General features: G+C 46.3%; 1 long non-coding RNA gene across 1 annotated transcript in view; it reads right to left on the reverse strand.

The window, feature by feature from the left end:
* The window catches only part of LOC126939852 (uncharacterized), a 205,223-nt gene that overhangs the window by 182,217 nt on the left and 3,476 nt on the right, over positions 1 to 19,530 (reverse strand). Inside the window, exon 2 of the long non-coding RNA XR_007720472.1 lies at positions 17,009 to 17,127. This is a non-coding gene — a long non-coding RNA (uncharacterized LOC126939852). The remainder of the gene's footprint in view (positions 1 to 17,008; positions 17,128 to 19,530) is intronic.

The following is a 19,530-nucleotide window of genomic DNA, read 5'->3' on the forward strand; positions in this document are numbered from 1 at the left end:
CTTTAGGGTAAGCTTAACGTAACAGCACTACGCTGGTGCTTCAGGAGGCCTGGTGGATGACATTTCTCCAATCCTTCAACTCCTCTTTCTGGATCTTCATTCCCCAGCTCCTCCTACAATGTGTAGGATCTAATTCCTATAATAAATCTCATGTTCCATGTGTTTTCTTAAAAGAAGTTTGGAAAACACCTTTCTGGAGGAGACATTATACAGTATTGTAACGATTTGTGTCTGTGTGCAAGGACTTCACAAAAACATGTAAAACATAAAAAGAAAGGCCAGACAAGTGACTTTAACAAGCAGGAAAAGCTTCTTATAAGAGGTAACATTGAACTGAGCCTTGAGGGATGAGCATACACCCATGAGACAACAGCTCTCAGAACAACAAATCTGCTTTTCTCTCTCCCGCTAAGTATAATCACTTCACTTCCATCCTGAGTCTATTCTGCATTTATCACTTGAAAATTCAGCCAAATATTCATCCAACTAATATGAAGTCAGCCGATTCAGTTGCATGCCTGCATCCGTGTGTTGTTTCTGGTGAAACTGTCCCAGGAAGATGCCCCAAAGCCCAGGCACCCAGAGCCTACCTAAGACAGAGGTTAGACCAGGACAACAGAAAACCTATTCCCCAAATTAGAGACTTTAAAAGGTGAAACTTACTTATTTCTTGTAGGGCTATAAGTGCACTGACCATAAAGAGAGGAGGCCAGATGTCTTATTGGGTTCCCTGGAAACAGATTCTGGAATGAGTTGTATATAGAAAGTTCACTGTGGAAAAGACACCAGTAAGGAAAGAGGGAAGGCAGGAACTGGCAGAGGGGAAAACTGACCCACAATGTAGCTGCAACTGAGGCCTCAGCCAGCACAACAGGGAGTTCTGCATTGGAGTAACTCTTCAGAGATGCCTCCAGTGGAGGTAAGAGGGCTGAACTTTTGTAATCTCGTTGTAGCCAGTTATTGACTTTGGGCTGAACCTGGAGACGGCACGTGACCTGGGGTAAAGCAGTTCCCTCTAGCCATGGACAACTCTCAGTGATGACCATGACTGTGAGCCCTCATACCTATGAACGATATTCCTAAAAGCTAGGAAATGGGTGTGTGAGCCTTGAAAAGGGCATCTGGTACAGCCCGCCAGGATCTAACACAACCTTATATTCTGGTTAACTGGCTTTCCGGTTACTGGCCTGGAACGCGTATGAGCTATAAAGATGTTTGTCAAGGTTTGATTAAGCCTATGTGACTGTGTGACTCCTTTGTTGTAAGTACACAGAATTTAAAACAACATTAAGAGGAGAAACAGTCTGATAAGCAGGGGTAGACCCAGTCTTCTGACAAAAGAGATATTTCCAAGGCCAATCCAGAAAGAGGACAGCAGACCTCTAAAATTACCAGATTCAAAAGACTGTATGAAGAGCCATCTGTCATTTTTGGATGGCCAGAGATGATTTTTTTCTGGTGATAATGTCGTCCCTATTTTGCTTCAGGAGGCCATTTCTTTCTCGCCATCAGTCTATAAGGTTAGGATGGACTGGCCCTTTCCCTTCATTCTGTAGGTGGGCAAGGAAACTGTGTTGGCAAATAAGTCCCCCTACTTCTGGGATTGGTTCAGAGTTGGGCATACGATCCAAACTAACCAAAGCTAATGAGCCTCATCCCCAAGACTTTTATTGGAACCTTTGTGAACAAGGCATTCCCTTTCTGGCAGGGATTCTAAGATAATAGACCATCTGCCTGGAGCTTCCAATATCCATCTGCTCCCTCCTGGGTAGAGTCCATCTGAGAATTAGACCAACAAAGAGGAGCGTGGAACTCAGACAAATTCCTGGTGATATCTTTTGAACATTGTGTTGTGTTGCTACTTTGGGAGGCCGAACGGGCGGATATCTGATCGGCTGAGTGAAACCCCGTCTTTAAAAAAAACAAAAAAAGAGGTTTCCCAACTACTTGAGGCAGGAGAATGGCTGAACCCGGGAGGCGGAGCTTGCAGTGGCTTCTGCAAGCTGTCTCAAAAAAAAAAAAAAAAAAAAAAAAAAAAAAGAATATGGCTGAGTAATTTTAAAACAAAGAGGTTTATTTGGCTCGTGGTTCTGCAAGCTGTACAAGAAGAATGGCACCAGTATTTGCTGCTGGTGAGGGCCTCAGGCTGCTTCCATTTATGCTGAAAGGTGAAGGGGAGCCAGTGTGTGCAGAAATCACACGGTGAGAGAGGAACCGAGAGAAGGGTGAGGTGCCAGTCTCTTTTTATCAACCAGCTCTTGAAGGAACCAGTTGAGCGACAACTCACTCATTACCACCAGATGGCACCAAGCCATTCATGAGGGACCTGCCCCCATGACCCAAACACCTCTTACCAGGCCCCACCTCCAACACTGGAGATCAAATTTCAACATGAGGTTAGGAGGGTCCAACTTCCAAACTATAGCAAGTGCCTAGGTATTGTCATAACTGAAGATTCCCTACCAAGTCTGCCTCTGGCCCTCAAACTTCATTGAGCTAGTAGCTATTCTTTTTCGCTGAAGCCTGTAAGTTGTTCTTTTCATTCTGGAAAGATTTCAAACCAACACCATGTGACACCTGAAAGGGAGTAGATGGTCTTACGAGTTCTCTCCCAACCTCTCCAGTCTCATCCATCAAGCTTTTCACCCTTCATATGCACAATTGTCCTACTCCTCAGGGTGAAGTGGGGGTGGAGGAAGAGCCTGCAGTTTCATCAAGAAGCCAGTAGTGACCTAGGAAGCGTTTATGAAAAAGTGGAGATTTGAATGTGGCTTTTAAAAATAGTCAGAGTAGGCTGGGCACGATGGCTCATACTTATAATCCTAGCACTTCAGGAGGCCAAGGCAGGTGGATCACCTGGGGTCAGGAGTTAGAGACCAGCCTGGCCAACACAGCGAAACCCTATCTCTACTAAAACTACAAAAACTGGCTGGGTGTGGTGGCACATGCCTGTAATCCCAGCTACTCGGAGGCCGAAGCAGGAATATTGCTTGAACCTGGGAGGTAGAGGTCGCAGTGAGCTGAGATCATTCTACTGCACTCCAGCCTGGGCAACAGAGCAAAACTTCACCTCAAACCAAACCAAACAAAACAAAAATAATAAAAATAATCAAGGTAGACACAGAGAGGAAATAGAGAGGAAATAAAGTGCGTGAGAACTCTAGGGAAGGAAAAACTTTTCTTCTACCCTTTTAGGTTCTGTGGTTGGACCCGAGAATTAAGTTGATAAAACACAGATTATCAGGGGAAAAGCATACACATTTTATTTGATATTAATATTTTGTGTGTGTGTGTGTTTTTTTCTGAGACAGACTCTTGCCTTGTTGCTCAGGATGGAGTGCAGTGGAGTGACCTTGGCTCACTGCAACTTTCACCTCCTGGGTTCAAGCAATTCTTCTCCCTCAACCTCTCAAGTAGCTGGAACTACAGATATACGCCACCATGACTGGTTAATTTTTTTTGCATTTTTAGTAAAGATGGGGTTTTGCCATGTTGGCCAGGCTGGTCTCAAAATCCTGACCTCAGGTGATCTGCCCACCTTGGCCTTCCAAAGTGCTGTAATTACAGGTGTGAGTCACTACACCCCACCTGATATTAATATCTTTATGTGTACATAGAGACCTTCATATACAAAAAAAAAAAATGAGGATCCAAAGAAATCATTAGGCATGAGAGTTTATATACCATTTTAACAATAAACTGTGGAGAACTATCAAGGCAAAGGAAAAAGGGTTTGGGCTAGGAGCAGTAAACAGGGAAAGTGACTAGGAAATATATGGGGGTAACTAATAAAAAGCAAGGGTTATTTTAGTATATTTCTTTGTACAGATTCATCTTGCCATCAGCTCTTCATCTCCGGTGATGAGAATGTTCTCCTCTTCTTAGTACATTAAGGGCATTCTTCATGGGAAATTTATGTCCTGTTTTTAGGTAAGAAGGTCAGCACCTGCTGTTTGTCAACTGCCTTTGACTCAAGATGATCAATAGGCCTAAGTGGTACATTTGGGTCTGTTCTGATTCTTTTCACAAGCAATGAGGAAACTGTCTGGTCCCAAGTGTACAGCTAAGGAAACATGGAGAGAGGCAGTCTGATATGTGCAGTGACTCACAGGAGGAAGGCCAGCATTAGCCTCCTTCAGCTGAATCCCTGCTCCAACATATTTGCTACATGACTTGGGAAAGCTCCTTAGGCTTCTGGTGTTTCAGTTTTCTCAGTGATAAAACAGGAATAAAAATGACATTTACTTCATATAATTGCTGTGAGGATTAAGTGAGTTAAGGGTATATAAAGTGCTCAGAAAAGTGTTTAGCACATATGAGATGAAGCACATATTAGCTGGTCCTATTTTTATTTGAACAGGAAGAAAACCTCCTTGTGTTGTGAAGTTGAAGCAGAAAAGCAGATGTGGCTGAGAAGATAAACATGGCCCCCTGATGGGAAGTCTGATCTGGAAAGGTTGGCTGTCAGCTTGGATGTTTTTCCTGGGCTATGTAATTGTGGTGGGCTCAACAATCCCTTCCCTTTCTTCTACAGGTGTCCACATCCTAATCCCCAGAACCTATGAGTACATGGCAAAAGGAATTCTGCAGATGTGGTTGACTTAAGGATCTTGCTATGAGAAGATAATCCTGGATTATCCAAGTGGGCCCACTCTAATCATGGGGGTCCTTAGAAGAGGGAGGCAGGAGAGTTCAGAGTCAGAGAGGGAGAGGTGATGGAAGCAAACTGAAGGGATGCAGGGCCATGAGTCAGGGAATGCTGGCAGCATCTACAAGGTGGAAAAGTCAAGGAAACAGATTCTCTCTTAAAGTTTTTGGAAGGAAGGTAGCCCTGCCAACCCACTTTAGTCTTTTGACATCCAGAACTGTAAGTGAATATGTTTGTGTTGAGCTAACTGTTGTGGCAGTTTTCCCTGGCAGCAATGGGGCACTAATACAGTGAGCATGCAGAAAAGTTAGGTTTAAGTCAAAAGTGGCAAGGTCACCTGGGACCAGGAGGGGATGACAGGGGACTGCCTGGGAAGGGACACAGAGACTCATCCCAGGGGGAGGAAACCTTCTATCTCCTAATGGTGGTAGTGCTTACTCAGGCATATGCCTCTGACAGAACTCATCCATTGCACTTAAAGTGGATGCATTCGTGTGTGGGAATGATACCTCAATAAACTTGAAAGCAAGTGTTTAAAAAAAACAAACAAACTATTTTCAACTTCTAAATTCTCTAATCCTCCCTATTAAAGAGAAAGGCAAGAATGTTAGATTTCCATTTTTATTAAGGAATCAGATCCAATGCCCTCACTTTATGGATCTGCAAATGTTACCAAAATGCCAGGGTTTCTGTCTAGGTCCCATTGCTCACTGCACAGAAAGCCAATTACTGAGACAACAAGTATTGCCAACTGGAGAAGACTTTAATCACCTGCAACAGCCAAGGAGAATGGGAGATCAGCCTCAAATCTGTCTCTCCAACAAACTAAAATTGGAGGGAAACTAAAATGGCAGGGAAGATGGGAAAACAGGAACTAGGGAGGAATAAGGAAGCAATCAGAATGGATGAGGGGCCTGGCATCTCATTATCTGGATGCAGTGATTTGACGAGTTTTAGTCCCTTGCTTGATGGTTGGTTTCTTGAGGAGGAACTAAAATGAGACAAATGGAAATTTCACATTTCAACAACAGGAGGGTCAATTTCTCTGTTTATTCAAAAAAAAGTCAAAAATATTAGTTCTATAAGGAAATTGGGCCTGTTTCAGAAACAGAGTCTCAGAGAGATGAACAGACTTGTCCCAAATCATATCTAGGTTCTGCCCTAACAGAGACAAGAGCTGAAGGATCTGACTCCCATCCAAGGCTCTTTCCCCACATGACTCTGCCTCTCTCCTTCACCTAATGCTGGGACACCCAGAAAAGTACAGGAAGGTGAACCTGCAATGTCCTGCAGTGGCATCCTCCCCGCTATTCTGTGAAACCAGAATCTTCCCAGTCCACATGTTCTCTCCCAAAGTGCTGAGGCATCCCCCTTTCTATTTCCAAAAAGAACAGGGATCAAAGCAGCCCTTCCCTATCTCCCTGATGTGTTTTGGCTGTGTGCCCACCCAAATCTCATCTTGAATTGTACTTCCATAATTCCCAAGTGTTGTGGGAGCAACCCAGTGGGAGATCATTTGAAGCACGGGGACGGATTCCCCCATGCTGTTATTGTGGTAGTGGATAAGTCTCACGAGATCTGATTATTTTATCAGGGGTTTCCGCCTTTGCATCTCCTCATTTTCTCCTGCTGCCACCATGTAAGACATGCCTTTTGCCTCCCACCATGATTCTGAGGCCTCCCCAATCATGTGGAACTGTAATTCCAATTAAATCTCTTTTTCTTCCCAGTCTCAGGTATGTCTGTCTTTATCAGCAGGGTGAAAATGGACTAATACACTCCCCACTGCCAAGCACTCTCAGCATGCAGCACCCAGTGTAGGGCAGAACAGTTACAAAGATTAAAGTGATTTCCCCTCATGAAATTCCATTTTCCCTAAGTTAGGGAGGCACCTTGCTTATCCCATCCCTGAGTACTTTACCCTTTACCCACTGACTCAGCTCCTGGCTGCAAAGGGATCCCACCAGACACATCATTAGGTACATCTGGCCACCACTAAAGTACTGGAGAGTCCTAACCTCTTGGAGGACTATTATTTCTGCCATCTGGAAAATTCAACCCACCCTCTCTTACTTTGCAGAGCCCACTTCACAGAGATCCCAAAGCCCTTTCGTGCATGCTATTCCACTTCCTCAAACAACAGTCTCAAGAGGCAAACATCCACCTTTTAATTTTGCAGACAGACAGACAGGGACAGTTTGAAACAGAGAAGGTAGGGATAGGAAGTCAGGTGATGGAGGACTTCCACAGGCCCAGACTCTGCAGGCCAAATACCCTACTCAGGTTCCCACAAAGCTCTGGCCACCTCGAGTGCTGTGCTAGAAGCTTGGAACCTTCCCAGCTTCCATGGAGAGAAGGATGGGAGGCCTGGATCCCCATTACTCTTGGAGCCTCACACTATGCAAATATGACCTCCCAGAGCACATTGACATCTGTTGGCACATTTAGTGCCCTTGGCAAGGAAGGCATCTAACATGCAATGAGGGCTGAATTCCTTTTGGACGATGATTTTCTCTATGTCAAGGTGATTTTCTCAGCAGAAGGCTATGAGCTTTCCCCAGGAAAGCAGACATGGCAGGTGGACAAAGATTACCTGGAAATAGAATTTAAAGATTCTGATGTGTCTTTTTCACAGATTTCAGAAATTTCTAGAGTTGAAAGGGGTCTTAGTCATTCCTTTGACAAACTTTAGGTACATCATGCAAGGGTACTAAGGGGACATGGGATATGTCCCTCAGAACCAATTCATGCCACCACCACCAAGACACTCCTCTGAGCAAATTCTAATGCAGTGGCAGCGGTGTGGAAGGAGACAGGCAGTACACATCTCTGCTGCTTGCAGGCTGATTCCAATCTACTGAATGAAATACGATTAACACCTTGACCTTTCTGGAGTCCAGATCCAGAGACCTTGAGTGCTCCTTGCAACTTTAAGGATATATGATATATTCTTAATGTGTATATGATTATATTGCCCTTAGATACTGCCTATCCTTGTTATGGCGCCATCACACTCCTCAGCCTCCCATTCTCCAGAAGCCAGCTCACTGTCTTTTGGCTTCTAAGCAGCAAATCAAGTCAAAGATCCAAAAGGAAGAGTTGTTACCCAGAATCTTTAAAGTGTTTTTTGACAAAGCAAAGGATGGGATCAGGAGTTAGGCGGCATCAAGAAATAAAACACAGTGTTTTTTTGTTTTGTTTTGTTTTTTTGCTTTGTACTTGAAAGCAAGACTCCCAACTATGAGTTCCAGCATCAGGGCAGAATGCATGAGACCTGTTCTCTAAGTGCTATTGCTTTCCATCAGGAGTCCACACCCTGTGGTCTGATCACCTGGGAACTTGCTAGAAAGGCAATTTCTGGGGTCCTACCCATTCCTATTGAATCAGAAACGTTGGGGGTGGGACCCAGTAATCTGCATTTTTTTTTAAATGGAGTCTCCCTCTGTCACCCAGACGGGAGTGCAGTGGCGCGATCTCAGCTCACTGCAACCTCCGTCTCCCAGGTTCAAGTGATTTTCCTGTCTCAGCCTCCCGAGTAGCTGGGATTACAGGCACCCACTACCATGCCCAGCTAATTTTTGTATTTTTAGTAGAGACAAAGTTTCACCACGTTGGCCAGGCTGGTCTTGAACTCCTGACTTTGTGATCCACCCACGCTGGCCTCCTAAAGTGCTGGGATTACAGGCATGAGCCACCGCACCCGGCCACAGTCTGCATTTTAACAAGCATTGGGGTACTCACTCAGTTTGAGAAACCCATTTTTCAGCCTTGCCTTTCCCCTTCCTGAGTTATAGGCCCTTTGAGAATCTGACTCAGGCTAGCAGCTCTCTCCAAGAAAAATGCACAAGCAAACACTTTTGCACACAATTTCGAGGGGGCTCAAAGACCACCATGAAGCTCATTCAGAAAAAAAGCCCTAAGGCTCTGGAGACCCTGGCTGAGAAGGCCCATTCTCACGATGGAATCATATATCCTTAAAGTTGCAAGGAGCACTCGAAGTCTCTGGATCTGGACTCCAGACAGGTCAAGATGTTAATCATATTTCATTCAATCAGTTGGAATCAGCCTGCAAGTTCACACCAGCCAAGCAGGTGTTCAAGCCTGTCACTGTCATCACCCCCCAACCAAGTCCCGAACAACCGTTTCAACATTACCCCCATCCGCCCCCAACTTCAATTTCACTGATTTCCGGAAGAGAAAGGCTAAAAACCGCCATCAGGGTGGCACTCTAAATGTTTCATAACAATTTTTTTGTTGTTGTTGTTGTAAATCAAAAGCCAAATTTAAGAAGGGAGCAAGGAAGGAAGTTGGTTCCGGTTGCTGTTACAGAAAAACAGAGTGAAGCAACTCACATCCACCACTAGGTGGCGGACACTGACGCAAAAGCGCCATTAAAGGGCCCAAATTTGCCTTCATGCCTCATCTTTTTGGCCCATAAAGTGTTAGTAAATATTTTCAGGAAAATTTCACATAAAATCTAGTTTTCAGACTCCATTGCAAAACAGTCCCGAGATCTGATACTGTCTGAGCCTGCATTTTACAGAGCCACCATTGCCTGGCCCAAGACGGAGCACCACCCCCTCAGATGGAGCACGAAGACTTGGCTTGCTCTGATCCTCTGGATCACCCATGTCACCTTCCTGGGCCCTGCAGGCGGTAAACTTTGCCACTCCAATAGCCCAAAGCCACCTAAGACATCCGCAGGTGAGGGATATGGGTGGTTTGTAGTCAAAGATGGACTCAGAGCAGCAAAGTGAAAAGCGAGAGCTGCCTGCATTTTTCTGCTCTAACATTTCCCCCTTGACTCTTGTCTCTTTGCCCCTTCCCTCCTTGGTTTTATGGTATGCATCCTTGTTTCATCTTTCACGCTCAAGACTGGGTGAGGTACCTCTTCCACGTGCCCCACAGCGCACGATTGCTTCCCTAGCATAGGGCTTACCACGTGCCCAGTTTTTTCACTGTCTCTCTTATTGGTTTGTAAATTCTGTGAGGGCAGAAACCAAGACGATCTTGTCCACTATTGAAATGTTTAGCCCAGTACCTCGCTCTTCAAAGGAATTCAACAAGCAAGAAAGGAAAAAAGAAAGGAAGGAGGAAGGAGTGGAGGGGAGAAGGGAGGAAAGGAGCGGGGGAGGAACAGAAGGAAGGAAGGAGGGAAGGGAAGGGAAGGGAAGAAGACATTACCAATCGAGCACAGCATTCTTGATCTTGAGCCTGGACCCTGAGACCTTCTCAAAACAATACTCCAAGCAGCTACCTCAGCCTGAGTTGGCACAGGAGATGCAAAATACTTTCTGCCTGATAGCTTGGGAAGAAGCTGTTTGGGAAGGGATTCCAGTAAGGAAACGACTGCCCTGCTTAAACCTTGGACCGGAATGTGTCAGGGGAGATGGGCAAATCCGTGTTGTTCTGGCAGGAACCAAACCCAACAGAAAAGAGAAAGGAAGCAGAGGCAGCTATTCAGCAAACAGAACATAGGCTGTCATGAAAAGGCTTGGTTAACTTCAGGCTATAGGTCACAAGGGTGCAGTTGACTGAGGGATTGTATGGATGTATCTAAGTAATGTATCTCAGAGAAGCTTTCTGAGAACAAAGCCCCATGCTGGTAGGAACCCTTCCCGCTCTTGGGCAACTCAACTGCAAACCAGATGGAGAGGTGGATTGGGACGGCTTTTCAGAAATCTTAGCCCATGGAGGAAAAACATGAGTGTACACTGCCCCCTAGTGTTCACTGTTGGTAACACGCTGAGGCTCGGGAAATCATAAAAACCATAAATGTCTAATGAACAGATGCAAGAGAAGATAAAAACTACAATGATTTTATTTTAGCTTTTTTCAGTTAACTGAAACACACACTCACATGCTTATATATAAAGCATTGAGAAAAAGCCATAGCCAAGGAGGAGAGTCAAATCTCTAAAGATTCCAAACCAGATACTGCTGGCCAAGAACGAATGGATGAATTGGGAATTCAATTCAGGCCCCTTGGATCCCATCCAGATGTTCAAGCAGCTGGTCACACCAAGTCCCTTCTAGTCAATTACTTTTCTTGATGTTTCTAATCAACAGCATTATATATGTGATGCTATAAACTTTTATATTTAATATTAGCTCATAACTCAGGATCCCAAACCAGATGTTTTGGGTGAGAAAGAAATTGATGACTTATCAGGAGATTGAACCCAGGCCACTGGCTGCTCTCCAGGCATTCTACCAGCTGAGCTGCAAAGCAGGCTGGTTGCTACCAGCTCCCTTTAGTTATGAGGAGAGAGACAGGGGTGGGTAGAATATGAACATAAAGCCGCATTCCAGAAAAGCTTCCATGAATTCTTTTTCTCTTATAAAACAGGAGCCTGTAGCATTGTCTTGAGTCAGTAATGGTCAGGTATATTCAAAGCTTCGAGCTCATCTCCCTTCCTTTATGACATTATGGAGGCGCAGGGAAGCAGGGACGGAAGGGAAAAGAAAGTAAAATATATGGCCAGGAAAGGAGATATGCTGACATGATCAATTGTCACCAACGAGGTGGGGTAATGTCTTAAAAAATATTAACCAATTTTTTCTTCCCAGAAAAGTCCTCCTGTGCCCTTCCCTCACCAAACAGCTAGGCCCACTCTCGGGAGGGACTAGGCAGAAGAGAGAGCTGAGAACAAAGACGTCTTCCAGGATTTGGTTTCAAAAGCCTAAGCCCCTGAGGAAATGAAGAGGACAAAAAGTTTGAGTGAAAGCCAAGGAAGGAGAAGAGAAACTCCTGCTCATTATCCTCTTGAAAAACATCTCCCGATTTGTGGAGCAGGGATCGGAGAGATCGGCGGGTCCCAGAGACATGGGCCTTGTGTCCAGCCAACTTCCTGGGTTAGAGGCCTGAGGAGGTAGCTGACCCCAGGCAGGGCAAAGCTGTGCACTGTGTCTGCCAGATGGGACCACAGTAATTCCAAACAAGATAAGCCATGAAAAGCACCTAGCAGGATGCCGAGTACACAGTAAGTGCTCAGTAATTTGCAACTGTTACTGCTTTCATGAGGGCACTCAATTTTCCAGTGCTTTTAAAATCACCAAAGCCAAGTTCACCGTGGCGGGCGGAGGTACGCTTCCTCATCAAGGGACAGCCAGCGTCCACCACGCTTGCTCTTTCTACCCCTACCCCTCCTTGCGACACCAAACGAGACCACTTTTAACTCAGTTTCTTAGAAGTAACCAATGTCAACCAATAGTGTGATGGTTCATTCTGTCAACTTGGCTAGGTCGTGGTAGCCAGGTATTTGGTTAAACATTACTCTAGATGTTTCTGTGAGAGATCTGTTAGGTGACATTAACATTTAAATCAGTGGACATTGGGTAAAGCAGAGGACTCACTGCAGTGTGGGTGGGCCTCATCCAATCAGCTGAAGGCTTTCAAGAAAAGACTGACCTTCCCAAAGGAAAAAGGAATGTTGACAGCAGGCTATCCTCAGCCTTGAATAGCAACTCTTCACCGAGTCTCCAGCCTGCTGGCCTACCCTGCAGATTTTGAACTTGTCTATCTGTACAATCACTGTAACCAATTCCTTAAAATATTTATTAAAAGATTTCTATGTATCTGGCTGGGCATGGTGGCTCACGCCTGTAATCCCAGCATTTTGAGAAGCTGAAGCGGGTGGATCACCTGAGATCAGGAGTTTGAGACCAGCCTGGCCAACATGGTGAAACCCCTAAAAATACAAAAATTAGCCAGGCATGGTGGTACATGCCTGTAATCCCAGCTACTCGGGAGGCTGAGGCAGGAGAATCGCTGGAACCCAGGAGGCGGAGGTTGCAGTGAGCCAAGATCGCGCCGCTGCACTCCAGCCTGGGCAACAAAGCAAGGCTCCGTCTCAAAAAATAACAAACAAACAAATAAACAAATAACAAAAGATTTATATTTATATGTATATTTATCTATCATCTATGTTTCTAGGTATATTTAAATCTATCATCTATTTACCTCTATCTAGATAGATGATACCGAAATCTATCATCTATTTAGTCTATGTATCTATCGTTTCATCTTCACATCCTGTTTCTCTGGAGAACCCTGACTAACAGCAGAAGGACTCCACAAAAATGTCATAGAATCCACACAAATATGTCTTTCCTCATGGCCCTATCACTACACTGCTAGACTGAAAGGTGAATATTGGATGTGTAGTGGTCAAGTATTGCCAAGGTAACTATCTCTTTAGGATGCAATGTCTTCATCTAGATAGCTGGGAGATGAGATTACACAAAGAATGGCAAATAGATTTCATTTACATGCCATCTTCAGTCCATGAGTAGTGGTTTCCAGAAACACTGTGTTGATTTGTTCCGTCTATGGCAAAAATTAGAAATAAATAAATGGGCTGGGTGCAGTGGATCACGTCTGTAATCCCAACACTTTGGGAGCCCAAGGCGGGCAGATCACCTGAGGTCAGGAATTCAAGACCAGCCTGGCCAACATGGCGAAACCCTATCTCTACCAAAACTACAAAAATTAGTCAGGCGTGGTGGGGGCTCCCTGCTGTCCCAGCTGCTTGGGAGGCTGAGGCAGGAGAATGGCTTGAACCTGGAAGGTGGAGGGGGCAGTGAGCCAAGATCATGCCACGAGACTCCAGTCTGGGCAACAGAGCGAGACTCCATCTCAAAAAAAATAAAATAAGAAGAAATAACACTGTGTTGAGAAGGATGCTGAGGTGCTGTGTGAAGTGGGGATGGGTGTGGGGAAGGAACGGTGCCATGACCGGTAGCTAAGCATGCAGAGTGGGGGTGCTTTGCCCACCTGTGTTCATATGAAATCTGACGTCTCAGCAGCATTTGCCAAAATTTTCACTCTACTTAAATGCTTTCATTTCTTCTTGTTGAGACTCCACGTGCTACCGGTTTTCCAATGACTCACTGGCAGCTCCTCCTTGGCCTCCTTTTCCTGGCTCCAACTCTTCTGCTTAAGTTTCAATATTGGGAATGTCACAGTCCCCAGGCTGGGCCTGGGACATGTCTTCTTCACTATAAGAGACAGTGACTCTCCCTAGGGGATCTCAGCTAGCCCCATGGATTTATACAACATCCGAATGTCAATGAACCACAATTTTATGTCCCGAATCCTAAATTCTCCTAGAACTCCAGAGTCAGGGGTAGAACAGAGCACGTGCTGGGTCTACCTACAATTGGCAATCCACATATGACACGTGGAAGACAGAACGCTTGCTTTTTACCCAAAATCTGCTCCCCATCTGTCTTTTACTATCCCCACAAAAGGCAACTTCATCAGCCCACTTGGCCAGGTCAAAACCTTGGAGCTCTCCTTGATTCCTGAATACTGTTTCCCCCTGACTACACCCGTCATCCATCAGCAGGCTCTGAGGGTTCCGTGTAAAACCAGGTCCTGATCTGTCCGCTTCTCTTCATCTCTGCCATTCCCACCTCCGTCCAGGTTACAAGCCTGCCCCTACAGGCCCACTGTACCCCTGTGTCCTCCCTGCCTCCTCTCCACACAGCGGCAAGAGCCAGCCTCTGAAGATGAAAACCTAATCATTCCATTGCCTGCTCATATACCCTCTGGGGGCTTCCTGTTCCCTTAGAATGAGATACAAACTCCTTGTCCTTTGCCCCATTGAAGCCACAGTCTAGAAAGACATATAACAAGTAAATGATGACAACTTAGTGTATTAACTGCCAGAAAAAGAAATGGGAAAGCATTCTGAACCTGGGGAAACTGAGAGAGATTGAGAGAGGGAGGGGGAGAGACAGAGAGAAGAAAAGAGGGAGAAAGAGAAGGAGAGGGAGAAAGAAAAAAGGGACGCGAGGGAGCAAGAGAAAGAGAAAGCGGGGGAAAGACAGAAAGGGGCCGGGCATGGTGGATCACATCCTAATCCCAGCATTTTGGGAAGCCGAGGTTGGCAGATCACTTGAGCCAAGGAGTTTGAAACCAGCCTGGCCAACATGGAGAAACCTCATCTCTACCAAAAATACAAAAATTAGCTGGGCGTGGTGGTGCAAGCCTGTAGTCCCAGCTACTTGGGAGGCTGAGGTGGGCCTGGGAGGAGGAGGTTGTAGTGAGTCAAGATCTCGCCACTGTACTCCAACCTGGGCGACAGAGTGAGACCCTGTCAAAAAAAAAGAAAGAAAGAAAGGAAGGAAGGAAGGAAGGAAGGAAGGAAGGAAGGAAGGAAGGAAGGAAGAAAGAAAGGGAAAGAAAGAGAGAGAAGGAGAAAATGGGGGAAAGGGATGGGGAGACAGAAAAGGGGATGGAAAGTAAGGAAGAAAGAAAGGAGAGGGAGAGAAAGAGAAAGGAAAAGAGGAAGGGAGGAAGAGAACGGGAAGGAGAGAGAGAGGGAAGAGAGGGAGCAAGGGAGGGAGAGAGAGAAGGAAAGAAAGAACAAGAAGGAGAGAAAGGGAGGGGAAGAGAGAGAAGAAAGAGGAAGAATGAGGGAGAAAGAAGAGAGGGGGAGGAAGGAAGGAAGACGGAAAGAGGAGAGAGGGAGGGAATGAGGTGGAGGGAGAGAGGGGGCTGGAAAGAGAGGGAGAGGATGGGGAAAAGGAGAAGGATGGAGAGATGCCTATTCCTTACCTCTTCATCCTCATGGCAATCCTGGAGGGCAAGGTGCAGAGTGGTTAAGACATTTGCCCAAGGTTACCTGGCTGTTCCGGGTCAGGTTCAGCACCCCAAAGTCCATGAACCCCTGACTGCACCACATCATCTCCACAGAAACCAGCCGCACCATCTTCACCCTCCTCCCTGGACAGCTCCTGACACGCCGGGTTATTACTGTCTCCAGACGGGACACCTTGACACACCTGGGCTCACCTCCAGGGATACCTCCAGGGAGCTCGGGATCCTGCACTGGCATTTCCCAAATGCGAGTAAGATAAAGAACCCAATTAAATGAAAGACACACACATACACACACTCACAAACACACATACACATGCTCTCTCACACACACACACACACACACACATATATACACAGGTACATGCAATCACACAGACATACATGCACAACCCACACATACACACCTACATTCACACACACACACACAACACATACAGACACACACACACCCCCCACACATACACATAGACATACACACACAACACATACACACATACACAGACACACAGACACAGACACACATAACACATACACACAGGGACACACACACACATTGAGGCCCCTGAGAATGCATCTCTGAGCTCCAGTTTGAGTGAAGAATTAAACAGTAAACTCTGGTCCTTTGGGGATCATGTGGCACCACTAGCGCCATAAACAGGAATGCAAATGTAGACACTGACTTGAGGAGCATTCCTAGTTATGTAAGGGTCCCCCTCAGCCCTGCAGTGATTGTGTGCATGATCTTACAATACCTTCAGTGGAAAGTGCTAAACTGAAGAATTCTAGAATTCTCAGATCCCTGAGAATAAATCAAACTCGCAGCGATCTGAGATCCTGCCTCCTGGCTCAGCCTTCCCCAGGGCCGGCGCTTCTGCGCCCTCTAGTGACCACGGGCGCGCGTCGCACGCCTCCAGGATGCGATTCTGCGCCCTGTCCTTTGACCCCGGAGAACTGGAGGCAGGACTGCAGGATGAAAGGATGAAAGGCTAAAAGGAAACCTCCAACGTCCTTCATGTTGTGACTTTCGCCGACTGCCAGCCTCCTCGCCGACCCTCCTTCATCCTACTTCATCCTGAATGTATCCTACAGTAATAGCAACTGTTTGAGGCGAAATAGTGGCCTGGGAGGAATGTGAACTGAACTCAGCAACTGAGCAGCCCGGGTGTGCATGCTACCTGCATCACTTAGTTTTGTAATCTTGTGCAAGTAAGCCCTTTCAGCGTCAGTTTCTCATCTGTGCAATGAGAATAGCAATAGGCTACACCTCACAAGAGCGCTGGGAGGAGCAGGTGATCTGGACACGTGTGTGGAAAGTGTGCGTATGATGACGTGAACCCTCAGTGAACTGCTGTGTGTCCTATCGCTTCTTGGCACACTCCTACCTTTCCTGTCTCCATGCCGCCCGCTCTGGATAGAATAGCCTTCCTCATCTTGCCATCCTGGAAATCTCTCAATTTTTTCTAAATCCAAATCGTGCCATATGTTCTGTGAGAAGCCTTCTCTGACACCATTCCTTTTTTTTTTTTTTTTTTTTGACGGATTCTTGCTCTGTCGCCCAGGCTATCGCCCAGACGAGTGCAGTGCCATGATCCCGGCTCACTGCAACCTCCGCCTCCCGAGTTCAAGCAATTCTCCTGCCTCTGCCTCCCCAGTAGCTGGGATTACAAGCGCCCGCCACCATGCCTGATTAATTTTTGTATTTTTAGTAGAGACGGGGTTTCACCATGTTGGCCAGGTTGGTCAAAACTCACCTGTTGAAGCTGTAACCCCCAGTGCCTCACGATGCGACATTTGGAGATAGGGCCTTTAAGGAGGTGATTAATTAAACGAGGCTGTTAGGGTAGATCCTAATCCAAGCTCACTGGTGTCCCTATAAGAAGAGGAGATTAGGACACATGAGACACACCAGGCCATGTGAGCACAGAGGAAAGACCACATTAAGATACCGCAAGAAGAAGGCCATTTGCAAAGAGAGAGGCCTCAGGAGAGAGAGACCAGCCCTGCCCACACCTTGATCTTGGACTTTCAACCTCCAGAACTGAGAAAATTGACATCTTGGGGAAGCCACTCAGTCTGTGGTACTTGGGGATGGCAGCCTGGGATGACTCAGGCTGGGCAGATGCTCCATGCCCTCAGTACACACTAACTGAGCTCCACGAATTTCTGGGCACCTGCTTGGCCCTGAGGATTTAAACGTGACAAAGCTTGGGTGGCATTAATTACGGCAGAGCTGCAGCCTCTCCAAGCCTGAGCCAGGCTGAGTTACTTTCCTTTCTTCTTTCTTTCTGGTTTCTGGTGTACAGTCATGCATCACTTAATGGCAAGGATACGTTCTGAGAAATGCCTTGTTAGGGAATTTTGTCATTGTGCAAACATCACAGAGGGCACAAACGCAAACCTACATGGTACAGCCTACTGCACACCTGTGCTGTATGGTACAACCTATTGTGCCTAGGCTACAAACCAGTGCTGCATGTGACTGTACTAAATGCCGCAGGCAATTGTAACACAATGGTAAGTATTTCTGTATCTAAATCTATCTAAACATGGAAAAGATACAGTGAAAATGTGGTATAAAAAATTAGCACCTAAGCTGGGCGTGGTGGCTCACGCCTATAATCCCAGCACTTTGGGAGGCTGAGGTGGGTGGATCTCCCGATGATGGGAGTACGAGGCTAGCCTGCCCAACACGGAGAAACTCCATCTCTACTAAAAATACAAAAAAAATCAGCTGGGTGTGGTGGTGCATGACTGTAATCCCAGCTACTCAGGAGGCTGAGGCAGGAGAATTGCTTGAACCCAGGAGGCAGAGGTTGTGGTGAGCTGAGATTATACCATTGCACTCCAGCCTGGGCAACAAGAGTGAAACTCCATCTCAAAAAAAAAAAAAAAAGATTAGCACCTGAATAAGGCACTTACCATGAATAGAACTTGCAGGATTGTAAGTTGCCTAGTGTGCATCAGTGAGTGGTGAGTGAATGTGAAGGTCTCGGACATTGCTGTACATGACTGTAGACTTTTTTTTTTTTTGAGACTGAGTCTCGCTCTATTGCCCAGGCTGGAGTGCAGTGGCATGATCTTGGCTCACTGCAACTTCCACCTCCCGGGTTCAAGTGATTCTCCTGCCTCAGCCTCCCAAGCAGCTGGGGTTACAGGCACCCCCTGGCTAATTTTTGTACTTTTAGCAGAGATGGGGGTTTCGCCATGTTGGCCAGGCTGGTCTCGAACTCCTGACCTCAAGTGATCCACCCGTCTGGGCCTCCCAAAGTGCTGGGATTACAGGTGTGAGCCATCGTGCCCAGCCCAAAGTAACTTTTGTTTCAAAAACCAATTCTCCCTCCGATGCATTGTGGCCATCAAGTTTGGAGTTGTTGGCTTTCTACGGCTCTAAACTGGAAACACCTCAGACCCAATGAAGACAAAAGCATCCCTGTCCTGATTCTATTATAACATTTTCTTTTTTTTTTTTTTGAGACGGAGTCTCGCTCTGTCGCCCAGGCTGGAGTGCAGTGGCCGGATCTCAGCTCACTGCAAGCTCCGCCTCCCAGGTTCACGCCATTCTCCTGCCTCAGCCTCCCCAGTAGCTGGGACTGCAGGCGCCCGCCACCACGCCCGGCTCATTTTTTGTATTTTTAGTAGAGACGGGGTTTCACCGTGTCAGCCAGGATGATCTCGATCTCCTGACCTCGTGATCCGCCCGTCTCGGCCTCCCAAAGTGTGGGGATTACAGGCGTGAGCCACCGCGCCTGGCCTATTATAACATTTTCTTGTGTGCCCTGGGGCCCCATCCTAGTGCCCAAGACACCAACTTTCTGAGCTTTCTGAGAGCAAGACCTTGTTGGTCTTTCTGTACACCAAGGTCTTAGTACAGTATCTAGAACCCTAGAACAGTGTCTAGAAACTCATGTGTGTGTGTGTGTGTATGAGTGCATTGAATGAATCAATGAATGAACGTCTGTGTGAAGGCCACAGGGTATTTCAGACAGAGCCCCAAAGTATGTGTCCCTTGGTCAGATCACCAGATCTTGAGGATCCCAGGAACTGCCCCAGCTTTGTAGGTACAAAAGTCTGATTTATGAATATACCCAAGAAATGGCCATAGATGAGTGGACCAGCTTATGGCAACCATAGTTATTAGCGTGTACAGCAGAAAGTCAAATTATAAATTATACCTTTGTAACTACAGGCATATGAAAATGTACTGTTCCCAGCATTCATTGGCCAGATGATTCTGCCTGGCAGCCATCTCTTCATAGAACCTCCTAGAATAATC

The sequence above is a fragment of the Macaca thibetana genome, chromosome 16, assembly GCF_024542745.1.
Source record: "Macaca thibetana thibetana isolate TM-01 chromosome 16, ASM2454274v1, whole genome shotgun sequence".
In the NCBI taxonomy this organism is placed as follows: domain Eukaryota; kingdom Metazoa; phylum Chordata; class Mammalia; order Primates; family Cercopithecidae; genus Macaca; species Macaca thibetana.